This window comes from Callithrix jacchus, chromosome 20 (assembly GCF_049354715.1).
Source record: "Callithrix jacchus isolate 240 chromosome 20, calJac240_pri, whole genome shotgun sequence".
NCBI classification, from domain to species: Eukaryota; Metazoa; Chordata; class Mammalia; order Primates; family Cebidae; genus Callithrix; species Callithrix jacchus.
In genome coordinates, this window is record NC_133521.1 from 38,227,625 (window position 1) to 38,249,612 (window position 21,988).

The 21,988-nt window shown below is 40.8% G+C and overlaps 1 protein-coding gene across 13 annotated transcripts in view; it reads right to left on the bottom strand.

The window, feature by feature from the left end:
• CDYL2 (chromodomain Y like 2) overlaps positions 1 to 21,988 on the bottom strand; it is a 258,880-nt gene that overhangs the window by 82,729 nt on the left and 154,163 nt on the right. The window lies entirely within an intron of this gene.

The following is a 21,988-nucleotide window of genomic DNA, read 5'->3' on the forward strand; positions in this document are numbered from 1 at the left end:
TGCTTGAAAAGCTGAGGGTTAGCAAGGGTGCAGGGTCAAGATGGCTATTTAGGGCCACACTGGAGGCAGAGCTTAGTTTTGTTCCCTCCAAATTACTGGAGGTTTCAATCACAGAGTCACAGGTAGCTTTATGGGGAACATCCAGGCTAGTTCTTCTACTTCTGGTCCCATCCACAAAGCCACTGGGTGGCTTGTCAACAATATCTACTTAACCCAATACCGATGATGAGCAGTATTAAAAGGACCATCTCTAATAGCCTGGTGTGTGGAGGAAGACATTTGTCACTTTCTATCCATATGACCTTGGGCATGTCACCCAATCTCTCTGGCCCTGGTGTCCCCATCTGTAAAACAGGTAAGAATAAAGGAAATCTAAAGGGATTAAGATACAGGAGAAGCATCACTACAAGATGAACGGATGGTTCCGACACGTAGGAAACTTCAGTTCACACAACTGCTTTTATATATATTGTTTCAACCCAAATTTAAAAAGGCAAAAAAACAAAAGGTTTTTACAGGTTCAGAAAACACTGCTTTTCCTGAAACACTGGAATAACCACAAAAAACTCTGGGGAAAGCTGCCTCACAAGTCCCCAGCATACTTTGATCTCTGGCCTCTCTCAGGACCTAATCTTCTTTACATCTCTGTGGAGGTTCCTGTCCCTCTTTTCCTCTTCTCAGAAGTGCCTCAGATAGAACCTGAATTCTAATTTGTTCTGTTGATAACAAAAGCCAAAGTCATTTAGGACTCAATCTTGCATATGATTGCAATATTCTCTCTCTGGGAAATCCTTTCTTCTTAAGCTCCCCCAAACCTCCTCCACTATCTCATAACTCCTCACACCAAACAAACAAACAAACAAAGAGCTGGTCCCCCTGGTCCTGGCAGCTCCGTTTCCTGATGCACTGCCCCTACTCTACTTGTACAGGCTACATGCTTTACCTGAAGCTCAGTCCTTCCAACTGGAAACAATCATTAATTCTCTTCCCTTGTATTTGCACATATGAATGAATGCATGCATGCTATTAGAAAATCCTGTGTGCACACCCCCACCAGCTTCTTTTCTCAAAAATAAGCAATCTGAGATGCTGAACTATTCCTCAGAGTTCAATCACTGATTAACATTTACTCTCTGTGATCCCTGCTAATGTGAGACTCTGTTCTGTTGCAGGTGGTGGGGCAGGGAAATGCTGATGCAATAATTACCAGTGCTAGGATGCCACCTGGATGGCTGTCTCAGTATGATGAATAATAATGACAATCACCTTGACTGGTACACGCATAGTTCCAGTAACAGTGTACATCACTTTAAGGTGTTAGAGTTCATCTTAGGCCCAGCCTTCCAGCTGGACATCATTTTCCTCATTTGACAGGGCAGTAAACTGAGGTTCAGAGAAGCTGGGTCACTTTTCCTTGATCACACAGTCAGTAAGTGGTTAACCAAGATTGAATCCAAGTTCATCCGACTCAAACAGCCTAAGATCCTGGCCACATCTTGCCAGTGAGAAGCTACTGGAACAGGGCGGGGCCAAGCAAAACATCAACCATATGAACCAGCAACAAGAGAAATGGACACTGAAGAAGAAACTGATCACTGAAGTGTCCTTCACTTCACTGATCACTGATAAGTGATAAGTCCTCTTCAACGATCACTGATAAGTCAGGCACCAGTGTGTAATAAGAAACCCTGCAGACCGCCATCATGGCTCACAGGCTAATGGGGGATACAGTCCTTAAAAGAAGGAGCACAACGTAATATGTAGTGACAAATTACAAAAAGTACTTTGGGCCAGGCATGGTGGTTCACACCCTTAATCCCAGCGCTCTGGGAGACCAAGGTGGGCAAATCACCTGAGGTCTGGAGTTCGACACCAGCCGGGACAACATGGTGAAACCCCATCTTTACTAATAATACAAAAATTAGCTGGGCGTGGTTCACATACCTGTAATCCCAGCTCCTCCAGAGGTTACAGTGAGCTGAGATTGTGCAATACAGCCTAGGAGACAGAGCGAGACTCTGTCTCAAAAAAAAAAAAGCCATCCAGGAGGCATTCTAGCACCAGTAACAACTGCATCAGCATTTCCCTGCCCCCCACCTGCAACAGAACAGAGTCTCACAATAGCTGAGATCACAGAATTCTGACGGTAAAGAGGATGGTACTGTGAGAAACAATGGCAGGAGGACAGAGCTATTTCAAACAGAACAGTCACCAAGTTTCCTCCAAGAAAGAACAATTTAAACTGAGAGCAAACTCAGCCCGTGAAATGAGAAGGACTGGAGCAGTGAGGGGACTTCCAGGCAAGGGAGACCACCGACTCCTCCTCAGCCTTTCCACTGGCAGGCTGGTAAAATACCACCACCACCACCACCTAACATTTATTCAGCCTTACTAAGGGCCAGCCACTGCTGTACTTGATCCCTATACATTAACTCTCCAAAATAACCCAGCAAGGTAGGTAATTTTATTTTCTTATTTTTTTTTTATATTGAGGATAAAACTAAGGTACCCAAAAGTTATGGACTTAGGTAAGCACAGAAGAGCTAAGAATTGGTCTAATGCATCTTGGCTCCAAAGCCCATGCTCTTGGCAACCAACTTACACACAAACCTCTCATTGTGCAGTGGGCCCAGCCCAAGGCCAGCAGTGTATCTGCAGCTTCAGGCTCTTTCCCTCAACTCCTGCCAATCTCCTTGAAGTCCTGCAGCACCTTTCCATCACTTTGGATTAGCCTCTTGCCGTTGCCTTGCCTAGAGTGCCTACCACGCCGTCCACGGGGCCTCCTCTCCCTCTGCTTCAATTCTTCCTTGGTCCAAATGGAAACAGACTCATCACCGTCCTGTTCCCCACCCCAGATTCCCACCTAACCAGCACAATCTATAAGATTACAATCACTCTGGAAACCAGGATTACAATAAAAGATTTTACAGACTGCTAAAGGGGTATCTTCCCAACAGACAGCACTGGATTGAGAAATTTTGGGTTTACTAGTGTATTTCTTGGTCTCTGGGAGCAAAAAGCAAGGCCAAAAAAAGAACAGAGAAAGAAGACATCCACACCTACAGCCTCTCCCCAACCATACACCAGAGCAGCCATCCCCAGCCAGAAACAGCTCATTCCCTGACTCTGTACCTCAACCCACATCCCTGAAGACCTTTCTTTCTACATCTTTTCAACATCCTGAGACAACGGCCTTGGGGATGGAAGGGCACAGGCACCCCATGGTTACAACTTGGAGTATGAAGTCCTCAGGAAGGATAAAGAGGACGAGTTCTAGGAACAACCTGGCATGGGCTCTTTAAAGTCCAGAAGATGGAGATTGCTTCAGATAATCTAGTCAGAGAAGAAGGCAGTAGAACAGGAGGATTTTCCCCTCTGGCACCGCAAAACTACACAAGGGAAATGGCTGTCAGACCAAGAAGTTTGACTCAGACCCATGTAAACCAAGCTAGATTTTGGCAAGGGTCTGACTGGGGAACTCTGTGGCATCCACGTGGTGAGAGATATCAATAGGAATTTCCACGCCCACTCTGCCAGAAAACCCTATGCCTAGAGAGACCTCACACAAACAAAATTAGTAATAGCAGCATCATCACACAACATGGTCATCAAAATGTTTACAACATAAGAACACAATCATAACTAAAACATTCGCAGTAAAATTATACCAGTGTATAATTTTTATATTTTTAAATATAAAATATATTCTTATATTTTTAAATATAATATATTTTTTTATATTTTTACATTGTATTTGTGGTACGTCTTCCAATACTGCAGAAAATATGACCTATGTTTTAAAAGGAGAGAGAAAAAGATACATAGTGAAATGAAATCAACAGGTTGAGAAGGAAGCTGAAATTAAAAAAAGATTCATTTACATAAGAAAGGATGTAAAGGAATCAAAGAGAAAAATGCAAGCAAGGGAATAAAACTCCCTTGGAACCAGGAAAGGACAGAATCAACATGCGGGAAATCACACCAGCGATGCAGACAACATACTCGAAAAGCTGTCCAAGAGAGTAGTAGAAAAGGACACAGAAATTTTAAAGAAAGCACTAAGGAAAATGAGAATACATACCTAGGAGAGTTAATAGTGAGCCAACCAATCTAAGTCCAACAAAGAGAAAAGTAAAATCAAAACAGGACAGAAATGCTAATCAAGGCATAATAGAATAAATCTATGTTCTAAACCTGCATGTCAAAAGATTTCAGTTATGGGGAAGGGAGGTTTGAAAATAGATCAACTTTATTTCTACCTCACAAACCTTCTTCATTTCAAAGAGTTAAACTATCTGCCTCATCCCCCAGATCTCCCCCATCCAAAAACCAGGCCAACTTCAGAACATTAAATTCCAGAACACCTGTTGAAGCAATAAATGTTGTGAACTCAAAAATTCTATAACCCAAGTGGTCCTTCTGATGAGGAGGGAGGAAGATATCTCATGTCTTAGGGGATAAACTATGAATAACCTATTTAAAAAATGACTCAAACAGGTACTTCAGAGAACAATTTTAAGCCTAAATGGTTTAACTTAAAACCAGAGAACGTGTAGTAAGAATACATACAATATATTCCCTGTTATAGTCCCTGCACTATAGCAAAGACTTGGAACCAACCCAAATGCCCATCAATGATAGACTGGATAAAGAAAATGTGGCACATATACATCATGGAATACCATGCAGCCATAAAAAAGGATGAGTTCATGTCCTTTGCAGGGACATGGATAAAGCTGGAAACCATCATTCTCAGCAAACTAACACAAGAACAGAAAACCAAACACCACATGTTCTTACTCATTAGTGGGTGTTGAACAATGAGAACACATGGACACAGGGAGGGGAACATCACACTCTGGGGCCTGTTGGGTGGGGTGGGAGGGGCTAGGGGAGGGATAGCAGGGAGTAGGGAGATAGGGGAAGGATAGCATTAGGAGAAATACCTAATATAGCTGATGGGGTGATGGATGTGGCAAACCACTATGGCACATGTATACCTATGTAACAAACCTGCACACTCTGCACATGTACCCCAGAACTTAAAGTATAATCATAATAAAAGAAAAAGAAAGGAATACATACTAGGATTAATGCTACAAAATGATGCTAAATAGATATCTGGAGTTAAGACTTAAGTAATCACTGTAATTATGACAAATTGAAAGCAAATATGAAACGATTCTCAAAAGATTACTTGCATATATAATATGAAAATAGAAAGCAAAACTATAACAATGTGATTTTTAGATACCAACTGAAGATAATGAGTACAGGAAATTGTCAGACATGAAGAGGAGTGAAAACTTAACTATATGATGTTTGCCTTTATCACAAGGGTAGCATGTTTGTACTTACTGATAAAACGATTACTTTCAAGAAAGAACTTCTGCCCATAAAATGACGTTAGCAATGATTACAGCACTTTAACTCATCATAGACAAAAACGGGAGAAATGTAAGTAGTTTAACAGAATCAATAAACCGTAGCATATCTGTGCAGAGAAGTACGGCTCAGTTAGAAATAGGAATGGACTACTGATACACACAACGATTTGGAATAAACTCACGAGCATTATGCTGAATGAAGGGGGCAGACTCAGAATACTCCATGCCAGGCAAACTCATCAATAGTGATGCAAGTCAGATCAGTGGCTGCTGGGTGTGGGTTGGGCAGGTGGAGCTGGTGGAGAGAGTGGGTGCAAAGGCCATGAGGAAACTCCCTGGGGGAACGGGAGTGTTCTATAACTGGATTTGCGTGGTGACGTATACCTCTGCCAAAGATCACTTTTACACTGGAAATGTGTGTTATTATATATAAATCATGCCTCAGAGTTGTTCGGAAGACATGCACAAAACATACAGAAATAAAAGGAGGAAATATACATCTCAAATCAAATGAGAAGATGGAAATAAGGTCTATATTGCAAAAGCAAATTTAAAAATGAAATTGTATTAAAGCATAAAAGCCAAAAAGCATTAAATAAGGAGAAATGAGACCAAATAAATTACTTACAAAAAAAAAAGAAAGTCCTGTATATGAATACTTACAGTGGTTTTATTCATCATTTCAAAAACTAGCAACAACCATGATATTCTTCATGGAAACAGATAAACAAATTGAAGTTGATTCGTGATATTCTTCAAGGAAACAGATAAACAAATTGAAGTTGATTCGTGTAACAGAATATCACTCAGAAATTAAAAGGAACAAAGTATTATTTGGCACAGCAACATGAATGAATCCTAAATTCAGGTGCCAGGGACCTTAAGAGGAGGGGATTATCACAAATCAGCTATGCAAGGCAATCTTTAGGTGATGAAATTGTTCTGTGTGTTCCTGAGGGGGTGGATTCATGACCATACATTTGTCAAAAACCACAGAGCTGCAGACCACAAAAAAATGACCTTTTCTGTATGCACTTTTTAAAAAAACTCAACCAAGGTGTCAGTGGCACCCAAGATGAAATGCAGCCAGTGACAAATGAATCTCACTGTATTATAGATGTATGATACAACCTAAATAGAAGAGATGGAGAAAAGGAGCTGACTCAAGTAACTTCAGAAAACCATGTTTTAACTGAACCAAATAAAGACAAAGTATACAAATACTGCAGTTCAGCAGTCCCCAGCCTTTTGGGCACCAAGAACCAGTTTCATGGAAGACAATTTTTCCACAATGGGCAGAATGGTTCTAGGATGAAACTGTTCCACTTCAGATCGTCAGGCATTAGTTAGATTCTCATCAGAGTCGTGCAACCTAGATCCTTCGCATGTGCAGTTCACAACAGGTTGGCACTTCTATGAGAATCTAATGCCTAATCTGACAGGAGGTGGAGCTCAGGTGGTAATGCTCCCTGGCCAGCCACTCACCTCCTGCTGTGTGGCCTGGTTCCTAACAGGCCACAGACTGGTACCAGTCCACAACCAGGGGACTGTGGACTCCTGCTCTAGTTGGTAAAAAGTGTTTTTCACAGAGGTTCAAATAATTAAAAAATAAACTTACATATACGCTAGGTTTGAGCAAATATGTAAATAATTTGTAGGTAATGAAAGCCAGGTTTCTCGCTGGCTGATTAAAGAAAAGTTATAAATAAGCTAACAGACAAAATTAGAATAAACCCTGGAATAATGAATTGGAGTCAGAGACATCAGTATAAACCCATGTTTGTTTTAATACATTTATACATATAGATAAACATGGAAATATTAATATAAATATATGTATATAGGGGGTTAGTGTACACACATATTTCCTACATCTTTCCTCAGAGAGGGCCAAGAAGCAGTCACACCCCAGTATCAATGAGCACATCCAGCAACACAGAACATGGTTTCTAAATATCACTCTCCAAGGAAAGAAAATAGGTCTCTCTAGGGAAATGCCTAATTCTGAGGGCTGAGACAGAAAACATACAAGATGGCCCTAGAAGATCTAGGGTAAAAGATCAGTGCCAAAAGGTAAAAAAGTGCTCCAAATAAATAAATAAACCCACGATGATGAGGGTGTATAAAAAGCCAAATGAAAGAGCTCCCAGTGGCCAAAAGAGGAACAATCTGAGTAACAAAACAAAATTAAGCAACATCTCCCTGATAATAAGAGTACCCCAAAGAATATATATCCCAAAGAATTATAACCCAAGGAATAGATATCAAAGAGTCTGTCTGATATAAACAGGTGAATTAATCAGCAGCTAGACAATTATGGCCTGTGGGCCAAATCTGGCCAGATGTTTGCTTTTGGAAGTAAAGCTTTACTGGGCACACCTATGCCCATACATCTATCTAATATCTGTGGCTGCTTTCACAATACACCCGTAAAAGTGAGTTGTTGTCACACAGCTCACTTTTGTGTAAATATTTGTAATATTGTAAATATTTGTTCAGCTCACAAATATTTACTCTGCCACATTTCAAAAAAAAAAAAAAGGTTGTCAACACTTATCACTCTAGAAAACCAAAAAACCAAAGATAAATAATAAAAGAGGAAGAAAGAAACAAAGTCTATACAAAACAATCACAAAGCAAATGACAGGAGTACGTCCTCATCTATCAATAGTAATATTGAATGTAAATGGATTAAATTCTCCAGTTAAAAGATATGGAATGGCTGAACTAAAAAACAAAAATACCCAACTATTTGCTGCCTATAAGAAATTCACTTCACTTGTAAAGGCACACACAGATTGAAAGTGAAGGGATGGGAAAAGATATACTACACAAACAGAAACCAAAAATGAACAGGAATGTTTATATTTATACCAGATAAAATAGACCTTAAGTTTAAAAAGTGTAAAAAGAGCCAGGCACAGTGGCTCACGCCTGTAATCCCAGCACTTTGGGACGCTGAGGTGGGCAGATCACAAGGTCGGGACTTTGAGACCAGCCTGGTCAACATAATGAAACCCTGTCTCTACTAAAAATAAAAAAAAAAGTAGCCAGATGTGGTGGTGAGCGCCTGTAATGCCAGCTACTAAGGAGGCTGAGGCAGGAGAATAGCTTCAACCCAGGAGGCGGAGGGTGCAGTGAGCCAAGGTTGCGCCACTGCACTCCAGCTTGGGTGACAGTGTGAGACTCTGTCTAAACAACAGCGACAAAAAAAAAACGTAAAAAGCAATAAAGAAGGTCATTATATGATGATAAAGAGATCATTTCAGCAAAAAGAGATTACAATTATACATATGTATGTACCCAACATGGGAACACCCAGATATAGAAAGCAAATATAATTAGATCTAAAAGGAGGAACTGACCTCAATACAATAATAGTTGAGATCTTCAACATACCACTCTCAGCACTGAACAGATCATGTAGACAGAAAATCAACAAACACTGGAGCCTGCACTACAGACCAAATGAACCTACCAGACATTTATAGAATGTTTCAATCAACAGCTGCAGAATGTACATTCATCTCATTAGCACATGAAACATTCTCCAGGATGGACCATACATTATGCCACAAAAGACATCTCTACAAATTTTTTAAAAATTGAAATCTTATCAACTAATCTTTTCTGATCACAATTAAATAAAACTAGAAACCAACAACAAAAAAAACCTCGCAAACTGTATAAATAAATCGAAATTAAGCAATAGGTTCCTTAACTACCAATGGGTCAATGACGAAATTAAGAAGAGAATTTAAAAATTTTGTGAAACAAATGAAAACAGAAACACAACATACCTATAGGATATAGAAAAGCAGTACTAAGAAGTTAACAGCAATAAGCATCTATATGAAAAAAGTAGAAAGATTTCAAATGACCTAATCATCCATCTCAAAGAACTAGAAAAGAAGAAACCAAACTCAAAATTAATAGAAAAAAAGAAATAAAGATGAAAGCAGAAATAGAGACTAAAAAATACAAACGGGTCAATAATACGGTTTCTTTTCCTTTTTTCATAGTCCTTTTTTTTTCTTTATTGTACTTTAGGTTGTGGGGTACACATGTAGATAATGCAGGGTGGTTGCATAGGTATTTACATGGCAAAGTGGTTTGCTACCTCCATCCCCCGTCACCTATATCTGGCATTTCTCCTCATGTTATCCCTCCCCAACCTCCCTACCCCCTTCTGTCCCTCCCCTAGCCCCCCTGCAACAGACCCCAGTGTGTGATGCTCCCCTCCTGTATCCACGTGTTCTCATTGTTCAACACCCACCTATGAGTGAGAACACGTGGTGTTTGATTTTCTGTTCTCGTGTCAGTTTGCTGAGAATGATGGTTTCCAGATTCTTCCAATAATATGGTTTTTTAAAATATAAAATCAACAAGCCAGTAGCTAGACTAAGTAAAAATAGAGAATACACAAATAAATAAAATCAGAAACAAAAAAGAAGACATTATAACTGATATTACAAAAATAAAAAGGATCCTTGGAGACAATTACATACAACTATATGCCAACAAATTGGAAAGCCTAGACAAAATGAATACATTCCTGGACACATACAACCTACCAAGTTTAAATAGGACGTAGAAAATAGAAATAGAAAACCTGAACAGACCAATAACAAGTAACCAGATTGAAGAGTAACAAAAAAGCCTCCCAACTAAGAAAAGCCCAGAACAGGATGGCTTTGCTGCTGAATTCCACCAAACTTTTAAAGGAGGACTCTAACACTAATTCTTCCAGAGTCTTCCAAAAATATGAAGAGGCGGAGCCAGGCATGGTGGCATGCACTTAGAGACCCAGCTCCTCTGGAGGCTGAAGTGAGAGAATCACTTGAGGCCATAAGTTCAAGGCTGCAGTGCCCTATGATCACATCTTTGAATAGCCACTACGCTCCAGCCTGAACAACAGAGTGATGGAGCATCACACACTGGGGTCTACTGGGTGGGGGGCTAGGGAAAGGACAGCAACAGGGAAGATGGGGAGGGATAACATGGGGAGAAATGTCAGGTATAGGTGATGGGGGGATGGTGGCAGCAAACCACCTTGCCATGAATGTACCTATGCAACAATCTTGCATGAGCTGCACGTGTATCCCAGAATCTAAAGTACAATTTAAAAAATAAAAAATAAAAAAATTAATAAACAAACTGAAGAGGAGGGAATTCTTCCAAACTCATTCTATGAGGCCAGTGTTATCTTGACACCAAAACCAAACAAGGATCCAACAAGAAAAAGAAAACTACACCCCAATATCCCTGATGAATGTAGCTGCAAAAAAATCCTTAACAAAAAATACTAGCAAACTAATTCAACAACACATCAAAAAGATAATACACCATAATCAAGTGGGATTTATCCCAGTGGTTTACATATGGCTAAACATACCTAAGTAAATAAAAGTAACACATCAAATTAAGAATGAAAGACAAAAATCATAAAATCATCCCAATGGATACAGAACAAGCATTTAATAAAATTCAACATCTCTTCATGATAAAAACTCTCAACAAATCAGGTATAGAAGGAATGTTCCTCAACATGATAAAGGCCATATCTGACAAACCCACAGCTAATGTCACACTGAATGAGGAAAAGATTTCTAAAAACTGGAACAAGACAAGGATGCACACTTTCACCATTCCTACTCAACATCTTACTGCAAAGTCCTAGCCAGGGAAACAAGACAAGAGAAACAAATAAGGGGCATCCAAACTGGAAATGAGGAAGTCAAAGTATCTTTATATGCAGACAACATGATCTTATATATAGAAAAATGTAAAGATTCCACCAAAAAATTCCCAGAATTGATGAATTCAGTAAAGTTGGAGGCTACAAAATGAACAAAAGAGTCATATTTCTATACAACAATAACAAACTGGCTGAAAAAGAAATCCCATTTACAATAGCTACAAAAAAAATAAAATACTTAGGAGTAAATTTAACCAATGAGATGAAACATCTCTACAATGAAAACTATAAAACACTGGTGGAAAAAATTAAAGAAGCAATAAAAAAATGGAAGTACATCCCATGTTCATGAATTCGAAGAATTAATATTGTTAAAATGGTCATACTAGCCAAGGTGATCTGCAGAGTCAACATAATCCCTATCAAAGTACCAATGACGTTCTGCACAGAAACAGAAAAAAAATCTCCTAAAATTTATACGGAACCACAAAAGATTCCAAATAGTCAAAGTCATGCTGAGCAAAAGAACTAATGCTGGAGGCATCACACCAACTGAATTCAAGATACACTACCAATCTGTAGTAACCAAAACAGCTTAGTAGTGGCATAAAAAAGGACATATAGACCTATGGAACAGAATAGAGAACCCAGAAATAAATCTACACATTTACAGCCTACTGTTTTCCAACAAAAACCCCAAGAACATGCACTGACTGGAGCACAGCCTCTTTAATAGTGCCAGGAAATCTGGATATCCACATGCAAAAGAATGAGAAACTAAACCACTGTATCTCACCCTATACAAAAATCAACTCAAAGTGGATTAAAGAATTAAATGCATGACCCAACAGTATGTAACTACTAGAAAAAAAACATAGAAAAATGCTTTAGGATATTCATCTAGGTAAAGATTTCATGGATAAGACCTCAAAAGCACAGGCAATGAAAGCAAAAACAGACCAAAGAGACTACGTCAAACTGAAAAGCTTCTGTATATACCACAAAGGAAATAATGAACAGAATAAACAATAACCTGCAGAATGGGACAAAATATCTGCAAACTATTCATCTGACAAGGGATTAATATCCAGAATATACAAGGAACTCTACCAACACAAGAGCAAAAAAACCAAATAGCTCAATGAACAAATGGGCAAATAATCTGAAAAGACATTTCTCAAAAGAAAATATACCAATGGCCAATACGCATATATGATATGCTTATATGATAGGGTTTGGATCTGGGTCCCTTCTTAAACCTCATGCTGAATTATAATCCCCAGTGTTAGAGGTGGGGCCTGGTGGGAGGTGACTGGATCATCGGGGCACAGTTCTCATCAATAAACCACCATCCTCCCTTGGTACTGTATAGTGGAGTTCTCACAAGATCTGGTTATTTACAAGTGTGTAGCATCTCTCCTCCTCTTTCTTACTTCTGCTCCTGCCATGTAAGATGTGTCTGCTTCCCCTTAACCTTCTGCCATTAATGTAAGTTTCCTGAGGCCTCTCCACAAGCAGAAGCCACTCTGTTTCCTGTACAGCCAGCAGAACCATGAACCAACTAAACCCCTTTTCTTTCCTAGTTATGCAGTGTCCGGTATTTCTTTGTAGCAGTGTGAGAATGAACTAAAACGATATGAAAAAATGCTCAGCATCACTAATCATCAGGAAAATGCAAATCAAAACCACAATGAGATAACATCTCACCCCAGTTCGAATGGCTACTGTCAAGAAGACAAGAACTTACAAATGCTGGCAAGGATGTGGAGAAAACTATAAACTGTTGGTGGAAATGTAAATTAGGAAAGACATTATGGAAAACAGTAAGGAGGTTCATCAAAAAACTAAAAATTGAATGTCATATGATTTGATGACCCACTGCTGGGTATACATCCAAAGGAAAGAACATCAGTATGTCTATGATATACCTGTTCTCTCATGTTTACTGCAGCAATATTCATAATAGTCAAGATGTGGAACAACCTGTGTCCATCAACAAATGAGTGGATAAAGAAAATACAGAATACATATTTATACACAATGCAATACTATTTAGCCATAAAAAAGGAGATCCTATCTTTGTGGCAATGTGCATGAACCTGCTGGACACTGCGTTAAGTGAAATAAGTCAGGCATAGAAATAGAAATACCACAAGTCCTCACTCATGTGGAAGCTACAAAAGTTGATCTCAGAGAAGGAGAGAGTAGAAAAGTAGTGAAGAATAGCATGGACATTGGAGAGGGAGAGGTTAGTTAACAAATACAAAAGTAGAGCTAAACAGAAGGAGTAAGTTCTGTGTTCTACAGCACTCTAAGGTGAATAAAGTTAACAAAATTTTATTGTATATTTTCAAATAGCTAGAAAACAGGACTCTTACTATTCCCAACACAAAGAAATGATAAATGTTTGTAGGGATGGATATGCTAATTACCCTGGTTTGATTGCTACACATTGTCTATATGTATTGAAATATCATAACATACCCCATTAATATGTACAATTATTATGCATCAATTAAAAACCTTTCTTAAAAAGTTGAAATTTATATGGAAAAGCAAAAGAACTCGAATAACCAAAACAATTTTGAAAAAAGAACGAAGTTGGAGGCGTAAGAGCACTTCTGCAAAGCTTCAGATAAACTAGAAAGTTAAACAAAAACCTAAGCACATATCAAATATAAAAAATGTGTTTTAAGACTTACAGTGGAGAAGGTCACGGAAACAAAAATCTAATGGCCATAGTGACAAATTTCACTAAATTAAAATTAAAACTTTTCACTTCATAAAAGACACCAAAAATAAAATTAAATGACAAACAACACACTGAGAAAATATTCACATTTGCAACAAAATAGAAACATCCAAAATACAAAAGGAACTTCAAAGTCAATTAAGAAAAAGAAGTAAAAATGGGCAAAGAAGCAGAATAAGAAATAGAAATTCAAATACATAAAAATGGACATCACCATATTAAAAAGAAAGTCAAGCTCATCGCAAATCAGGGAAATGAAAATTAAAACAGTGAGAAAGATCATCAAAATTGTAAAAGGTTGCTGATATCCTATGTTGGCAAGGATGTGAGGATATGAACAGCTACATATGTTCTTAGCATACGTAAATGGATATACCCTTTACGGAAGGTAATTTAACAGATATCTATGCAAATTAAAATGTATAACCTTCTCTCCTTCTCCTCCCACACACAGTACACAGGGTCACATCATGCTAACTTTGCCCCACCAGTAGGCACAAAACAGAAGAAATGTGTCACCTCTGAACAGAAAGGTTTAATTTCCATTTTTTTTCTCTTCCCTACCAAAGCAACGGAGCCAGGCCATGAGCTGCAACATGGTGCAGCCAAGAAAGAGTTAAGCCTTCAGCAGCAGCCTGGGTCTCTGAGGGACAATCTGGGCAGAACATCCCACCAAACACGGCTGGACAAGCAGCATGAGTGAGAAATAAACGCTTGCGGTGCTAAGCCACTGGGAAAAACTCTGCACAAACCCTTGAACCAGCCAAATATTTTTGAATATCCATACCGATTGGTATAACCAATTCTAAAGGGAAAAAAGAAATAAGGAGGGAATCTATCAAAGTAGAACGGTTAGCTAGATTAAGACAGAGCTATATGTCTTTATGTACAGAATAATCCCATTTATGTTACCATATGCATCTGCAAATATATAAAGTCTGGAATAATTCACTGTTACTCTTCTATGGCTATTGCCTAATTATTAACAATAGTTTTCTCTAAGGCAGGGGGTGGATGCAGGGGAAGAGACCACAAGAAAAGTCTTTGATTTCTATTCAAATTCTTCCATACAGCTTTTTTTCAATTAACATTATTTAGATAGTATCTATATTATTTTTAGATCAATAAAAATACTTCTTAAATTCATATAATTTCTATAATTTAAAATGACCAACTAGAGCATATCATGAGCATATTACAAAAAGCAACCAAAAAACACTGAATTGCAAATGTTAACTTCCACGAGAAATACTGGAAAACTACAAGAAGATAAACCACAAAATTCTACTGAGATATTTTAAAGGGCTTAAATGAATGGAGCTGAATGCACCATGTTTGTGGATGAAAAGTCTTAATATATTAAAGCTTTGGTTTGCAACAAACTGATCGATAAATATAATGCAGTTACAATTCAAGTCCCAATGAGTCCATTTTCAGAACTTTACAAAACAGTTCTCAAATACCTCCGGGGGAATTAAACAAAAATAGCCAAGTGATTTTTGGAAAAGAAGAATAATGAGAAGGCACTTCCACAATTACATAATAAAATATAATATAAAGCCACTATCCTTGTGAGTGTAGCATTAGGACAGAAAAAATAAATCAACTGAGCAAGAAAGTAAGCCTGAAAACACACCTTAGTACACTAGGAGATAAAATCCGAAACAAAGTAGCATCAAAATTCTGCCAAACAGCAGAATTATTGCATAAGTGGTTACTGGGGCAATTATATAGGAATGTGGAGTGAGAAACCCCCATTTCACAGTGGAGGAATCAGAGTTTTGAAAATTAATTCCAAGAGTCAGAAAGCCTACACACACACACACGCACACACACACACACACACACACCCTATAAAAACTTAGAAGAAAACAAGAAGACAGAGGTAGACAGCCATCTCATTTTCTGTTGAAAGATATCCCATGTTCAAAATAATGTTGTTCAGAAAAAGCATGTTCTGCACATTTATCCCATTTTTTACAAGAAATAAAGAAAAAAGTATATAAAATGGAAAAAGTTAAGTGGCATGAAGTAAAATAGTAAACAACAATCAAGAAATATATAAAGATCTCAGGAATATTATTAGTAAAAGCACACAGGGCTGGGCACAGGGTTCACATCTACAATCCAACACTCTGGGAGACCAAGGCAAGAGGGTTGCTTAAGGCCAGGAGTTTGAGGCCAGCCTGGGCAGTGACACCCCAACTCTATAGAAAATTTAAAAATTAGCTGGGTGTGGTGGCTCATGCCCGTAGTCCCAGCTACTCAGGAGGCTGCTGGAGGATCGCTTGAGCCCAGGAAGGTGAGGCTCTGGTGGGCTACGATCGCACCACTGCACTCCAGCCTGGGTGACAGAGTAAGACCCTGTGGACAGGTAAGGCCACAATATTAGGAAGCTAGCATGGTCTACTGGAGAATGAGTAGACACGAAATGCCACAGCCAACAGTCGGCACTGCACACCAGAAATGTGAGTAAGGCCATCTTGGACTTTCCATCCCAGCTGCACAAGTGAGCCCAGATGAAATCAACAGAGCTCTCCCACAGAATCCTGAGAGATAATAAGCAGTTACTGTTTTAAGCCACTAAGTCCACAACTGATATACCTTGAAATAAAAGCTTATTAGAGGATTAGCTCAATCATGTGGAATATATATGTACACACACCACCCTAGGCAAAAAGAAGGAAATGCTAACAAAAATATGAAACCCCATTTAATAGAATTATCTCAACCATGTAGAATATGCATATACACACACACACACCTGGGCAAAAAGAGAGGCGGGGACGTTAAGAATGTTATCTCCAGGGAGTAGGATTAGTGTTAATTATCTTCTTTATACTCTTATATTTACAAAGTTACCTTTTATGAACAGATAAATATAAGTGAATAGCATTATATTTTAAAGATTGATTTACCTCCCCAGCTAGACTTTGGCCTCCTTGATTGCAGAGGCTCTGTCTTTCTTTCGACTGTGAACCCCACAACTTGCCACATAGTAGAGGTACAGTGAACGCTGGACGAATGAACACGGAAACTCAGGCTTATCCCCAGATTCAGGATTGGACTATAGCGGCCAACCTTCCTCAGTGGTCCCTGGACTTCCTCTAATGTGCACTAGACCAAACCTGGTGCCCATGAGTCAATGATGACCCAGCTACTCTGCCTATCACCCTGTGCTGGCTCAGGCCACAGGGCTTCCCTGTGGGGTACTCCAGGGACCGTCTGGTTACCAGGCATCATATTCTGGCTCAAGGAGAGGGACAAGTGACCCACCCCTCCCAGAACTGCACCTGGTGGTCAAGGTCTCCTCCATGGCTATTCCTGGGTACAGGGTCCCCTGAGTCCTGCCTGCTACCAGGACCCCTCTTAGCCTGCAGGGTCCTGCCCTCTTAGCCGCTGATTCCAGACCACACCTGGCCTTGCATGCCCTTGGATAACAAGCCTTACCTGTGGAGCCACGTTAGCATCAAACTTGGAACCCAGGTAAGCAGAGTAGTGCCCTCCCTTCTCTTGCCCAGCTGCATGGGGTGGGTGTGCCCATTACCACACCTCATACTCAATTCCAAAGTACACACAGGGCAGCAACTGAGTTATAGAATAGCAGAACTGTGCATGTTGATGGAAGATTGGGAGGTGAAGGTGACCAGCAAAAACTCCAATACCTGAGGTGAGCAAAATGTGTGTCCTAGGAGGTCAGTGAGTTGTATCAGATAGTGCTCTCTGAAAGCTCATTAAGCAACTTCCTTCTTTCCCTTCTCACCCTTCCCTCTTCCAAGCCAGACACTGCTAATCAACACAACACACACTCCTAATCATCCCAGATCAACCCAAAATGCTCAGCACAGAATTGACACAAAAGCACTTGGCAAACTGATATTCTTCTTGGGTTTCAATATAACACTCCAGGCAGCCACAGCGCTTTCTCAGAACCAAGACCAAAGATGACACTTGATCATCCATTCAACAAATACTTAACAAGTGCTCATCACACGCCAGGCACTGCAGTAGACACCAAAGGTGCAATGGTGGATAAAAACAAACGTGGCCCTCATGCCCATGAAGCACATGGTCATACATAATGTCACCAACCAACATTAATGGCAAACTGAGATGAGTGCTCTAAACAAAAAGAACAATGCTAGCCACCGGTATGTACAAGGTAACCAACCTGGTCTTGGAAGTCAGGGAACGCTCCCTGGAGGAAGTGACATTCAGCATGGAAGTAAGAGCTGCCACTGACTGGAACAGGGCATGCAAGAGGAACTCAGGAAGAAGGGAGTTCCAGTTAGAGGTAATGGAATGTGCAAACTGCTCTGAACCAAGGAGGAGTGTGGTCAGTGGTCAGCATGAGGAACAGAGAAAGGCCACGTGGCTGAAGCCAGGAGGGAGCAGGGCAAGTTGAGAGATGAGACTAAGAGGGAAGAAGAAAACAGACTTTGCTGGGTCTCTATGGCAAGTTGAGAACCCTGATCTCATCCTGATCCTAAGAGCAAAATAAGCCGCCCAGGAGTATGGCAGGTAGAGGAGCTGGCCAAGGTATGTGCTACCCTGGTCCAGGCTTAACATGCGTATGATCCAGTAGGAGCTAGGACCTCACTAGGTGAGTTCCTTGTGGGCAGATCCTCTGTGTGAATCAACCCAACAGCTTATCAGTGCTTCGTCTACACTGACTTCAGGAAATGCTTCCTTGGCTCAGCCATCCCTCTGAGATGCAGAGTCAGGATCCGAATGCCCTCCAGGACAGAACGGAGCACCAAACACCAGGGACAAGAGGTGGCATCGGTTTCTCCTAGCAAGACGGCTGCTAACCCCTCCTTTAGGCCGGTTCTGCCTTTGCAGTCTTCTACAGGTAAGACCCTGCCTGAGGGCCAGGTGGCTGAGAAAATAGGCAGGGAGATTCCTGTCTTTGCTCTTGCCAAAGGCCACTTCTGAAGAACTGTGTGCCGATGCTAGGGTCCTAATGTCATCAAGACACAAACTTACTGACCCCAAGAACCCCTCCACTTGCCAAGGCCTCTGCAAGAAACCACTGTTTCCTTCTGGGGAGCCCATCTGCTTTCAGGAACATTCTAGAAGCTTTAGCCCAGCATAGAAGACAAAGTGAGGGAACACAGGCAGGTCCCCTGGCAGAATCTGTTCTTCCTATTGCAACAAAGAGCTGTTTGCAGGCCTTTGTGCTACTATGAATACTTTCCATACTTCTTTCCGGAGAACTGGCCTTATCATTATCCAATGGTCAGCAAATGTTTTTGCGAAGGCCCAGATGGCAAATATTTTAGGCTTTGCAGGCCATACAGTCTCTGTTACAACTACTCAACTCTGCCCTTGTCACGCAAACACAGCTACAGACAATACACAAACAAATGTGGCTGTGTTCCAATAACATTTTGTTTATAAAAACAAACGGTGGGCCAGATTTGGCCTGTGACCATAGTTTGCCAACCCCCACATTCTAATTTCTCCACTCCATGGTTTATCTCCTCTTTTCATCCATAAACATCACAAAATCTTCCTTCAAGTTATCCCATTTATTTACTAGGTGAGAAAAGCATATTGACCATCTACCACAGGCTGGACACAGCAAGACATTAGAGGGGTGGGAAGAAGACATGGTCCATCTTCCCATTGAACTTAACATCCAGTGTGGAAGACTCATGGAAAAGTGCTCATTTTTCTCTACTCCGCATCTTACCCTCAAAATAACACCTAACCCCTAGCCACCAAGTGACTACATGCCAACATCAAAAGCTACTAAAACTTCTGCAAAACATTTTAAGAAAGAGAAATCAATTACACCCATTAGCTGCCTCTTGGCTGCAGGCCAGTTACCTCTTGAGAACTTCAAAAGTTGTGAAAAATGAGTTGCTCTCCACCCTCACAACATGAACTCAAAAACAGGAGGGCAATGCTGGACCCTCCACTCAACTCTGGCAGTGAAGGGCTCAAGCTCTGGAACAAGATAAACCAGTTCCTGAAACTAGGCCTCTACCCTATAAAACCATGATCAAGCTAGTTTTGCCTCTCTGAGCCCCACTTCTCCCATCTGAAGACTGGGAATGATGATCACATATTTGCATGTTGCAGGGATCAAATAAGTTGATGTTTGGGAGGAATTCACGACTGAGGCTGGCTTCTGGTGACCAACTATCACTGAGTTACCAACCAAGCCGCTCGGGGCAGCCCCAGAGGAAACTATCCCCTCCTCCTGCACAAAAGTGATTAGTCAAGGCACCAGAAATGCTCCACAAGTGTATAGGAAACACCAAGAAGAAGGAGGGCGAGTCCCGGGACCACCTGGAACATGGAACACGAAGAGGAGGAAACAAAAGGAGAGGCGGGTTTGGGGCTGCCAGCTCCCAGTCTTGGAGGTAAGAGTGCACAATGGAAAATCTTCACCACAGGAAGGCACAAGAGAGGCCAGTTTCATTCATGAGAACAGGGGTGGGTGTTTGAAGACCTGGCTCTTCAGTTACTTGGCCAAGAAACTCAGGTCAATCATACCTACAGACTTGTCTGCCTGCCCATAAAATATAAGTCTTGAATGGAAGCAGACATTTTCTACCCATATTCTGGGAAGCCCTACAGACTGATGGAGGCATCACAGGAAGTCGCCTCAGAGCACAGAGGTGCAGTGAACACCCCACATCCAACTCCCTGCACCAAGAGCCTACCCCTAGGATTGGGTATAGCCATTATGGTTATGCCTGGGATTGCATTTCATGCTAAAAAAAAAAAAGAAAGAAAAGAAAAGAAAATTTTGGATAATAAAAATAAGTGTGAGCTGGGCAGAGTGGCTAATCCCAGTAATCTCAGCACTTTGGGAGGCCAAGAGGAGAGGACTGCTTGAGGCTAGGAGTTCAAGACCAGCCTGGGAAACACAGTGAGATCCCCCATCTCTACAAAAAAAAAATTAACTCAGCCTGGGAGTGGTGTGTGTCTGTCCTATACTGGGGAGGTTAACTCAGGAGGATCATTTGAGCCTTGGAGAGCAAGGCTGCAGTAAGCTATGATCATAGCACTACACTCTAGGGTAGGCAACAGAGTGAGATCTCATCTCAAAAAAATAAAAGAATAAATGTGAAAAACCTTGAACAAGACCATCCTTGTCAACGTATCATTCCAGAGGGCTCCTTCTGGTTCCATGACTGTAAATGACCAGTTGGGAACACAGCATCAGATGGGTCAGAACACACAGCTTGTTCAGGATGGCCTCATCAAATTCCAGTGTTTTGGTGGTGTCTTTCTAAGTGTTCAGACCCAATGCTTAAGTCATAATCCCTTCCTAGTTTTTAAAAGAATCCATGTCTGTTTGTAAAAGTGTGGCCAAGTCCAGCATCCAGAGAGGCAGCCTCATAAGCTAGGAGAACAGAGTTTATCTGAACCCTGGCTCAGGTCAAGGGTTGGAGCTTCAAGGGGCCTGTAATACAAGGACACAGTGTTCCATCACTGTACACTGGGAAAATTCCAGTAAGAGACTGTTGATGCCTCTTAAGCCCGAAGTTTTTTGGTTTTTGCTTTTGTTTTCTCTGCAGTAGGGTATTGGGTTACTGAGACTAGATCACCTTAAGTTTATCCAGGAAGAACGGCAGGATGCTTTTCCTACCAGAAGGGCTCAGAGGATCAGACTCCTCTAAGATGATGCCCTTTCACCCTTCATGCCCCACAGGTTGTGGAGAATGTTAGGTCTATGGGAAAAAATCCAGCAATGGAATGGAAGGATAGGAGGAAACTTACATCTACTCTACAGGAAGTAGAGAGGTCACATCCATTATCTAGTGATATGGCTTGGCTGTGTCCCCACCCAAATCTCACTTTGAATTGCAGTAATCCCCACATGTCTAGGGCAGGGCCAGGTGGAGATCATTGAATCATGGGGGCAGGGTTTTCCCATACTCTTCCTGTGATAGTAAGTCTAAAGAGATCTGACGGTTTTATAAAGGCGAGCTCCCCTGCACATACTCTCCTGCCTGCCACCATGTAAGATGTCCCTTTGCTCCTGCTTGCCTTCTGCCATAATTGTGAGTGCTCCCCAGCCATGTGGAACTGTGAGGCCATCAAACTGCTGTCTTTTTTTTTTTTTTTTTTTTTGAGACGGGGTTTCGCTCTTGTTACCCAGGCTGGAGTGCAATGGCACGATCTCGGCTCACC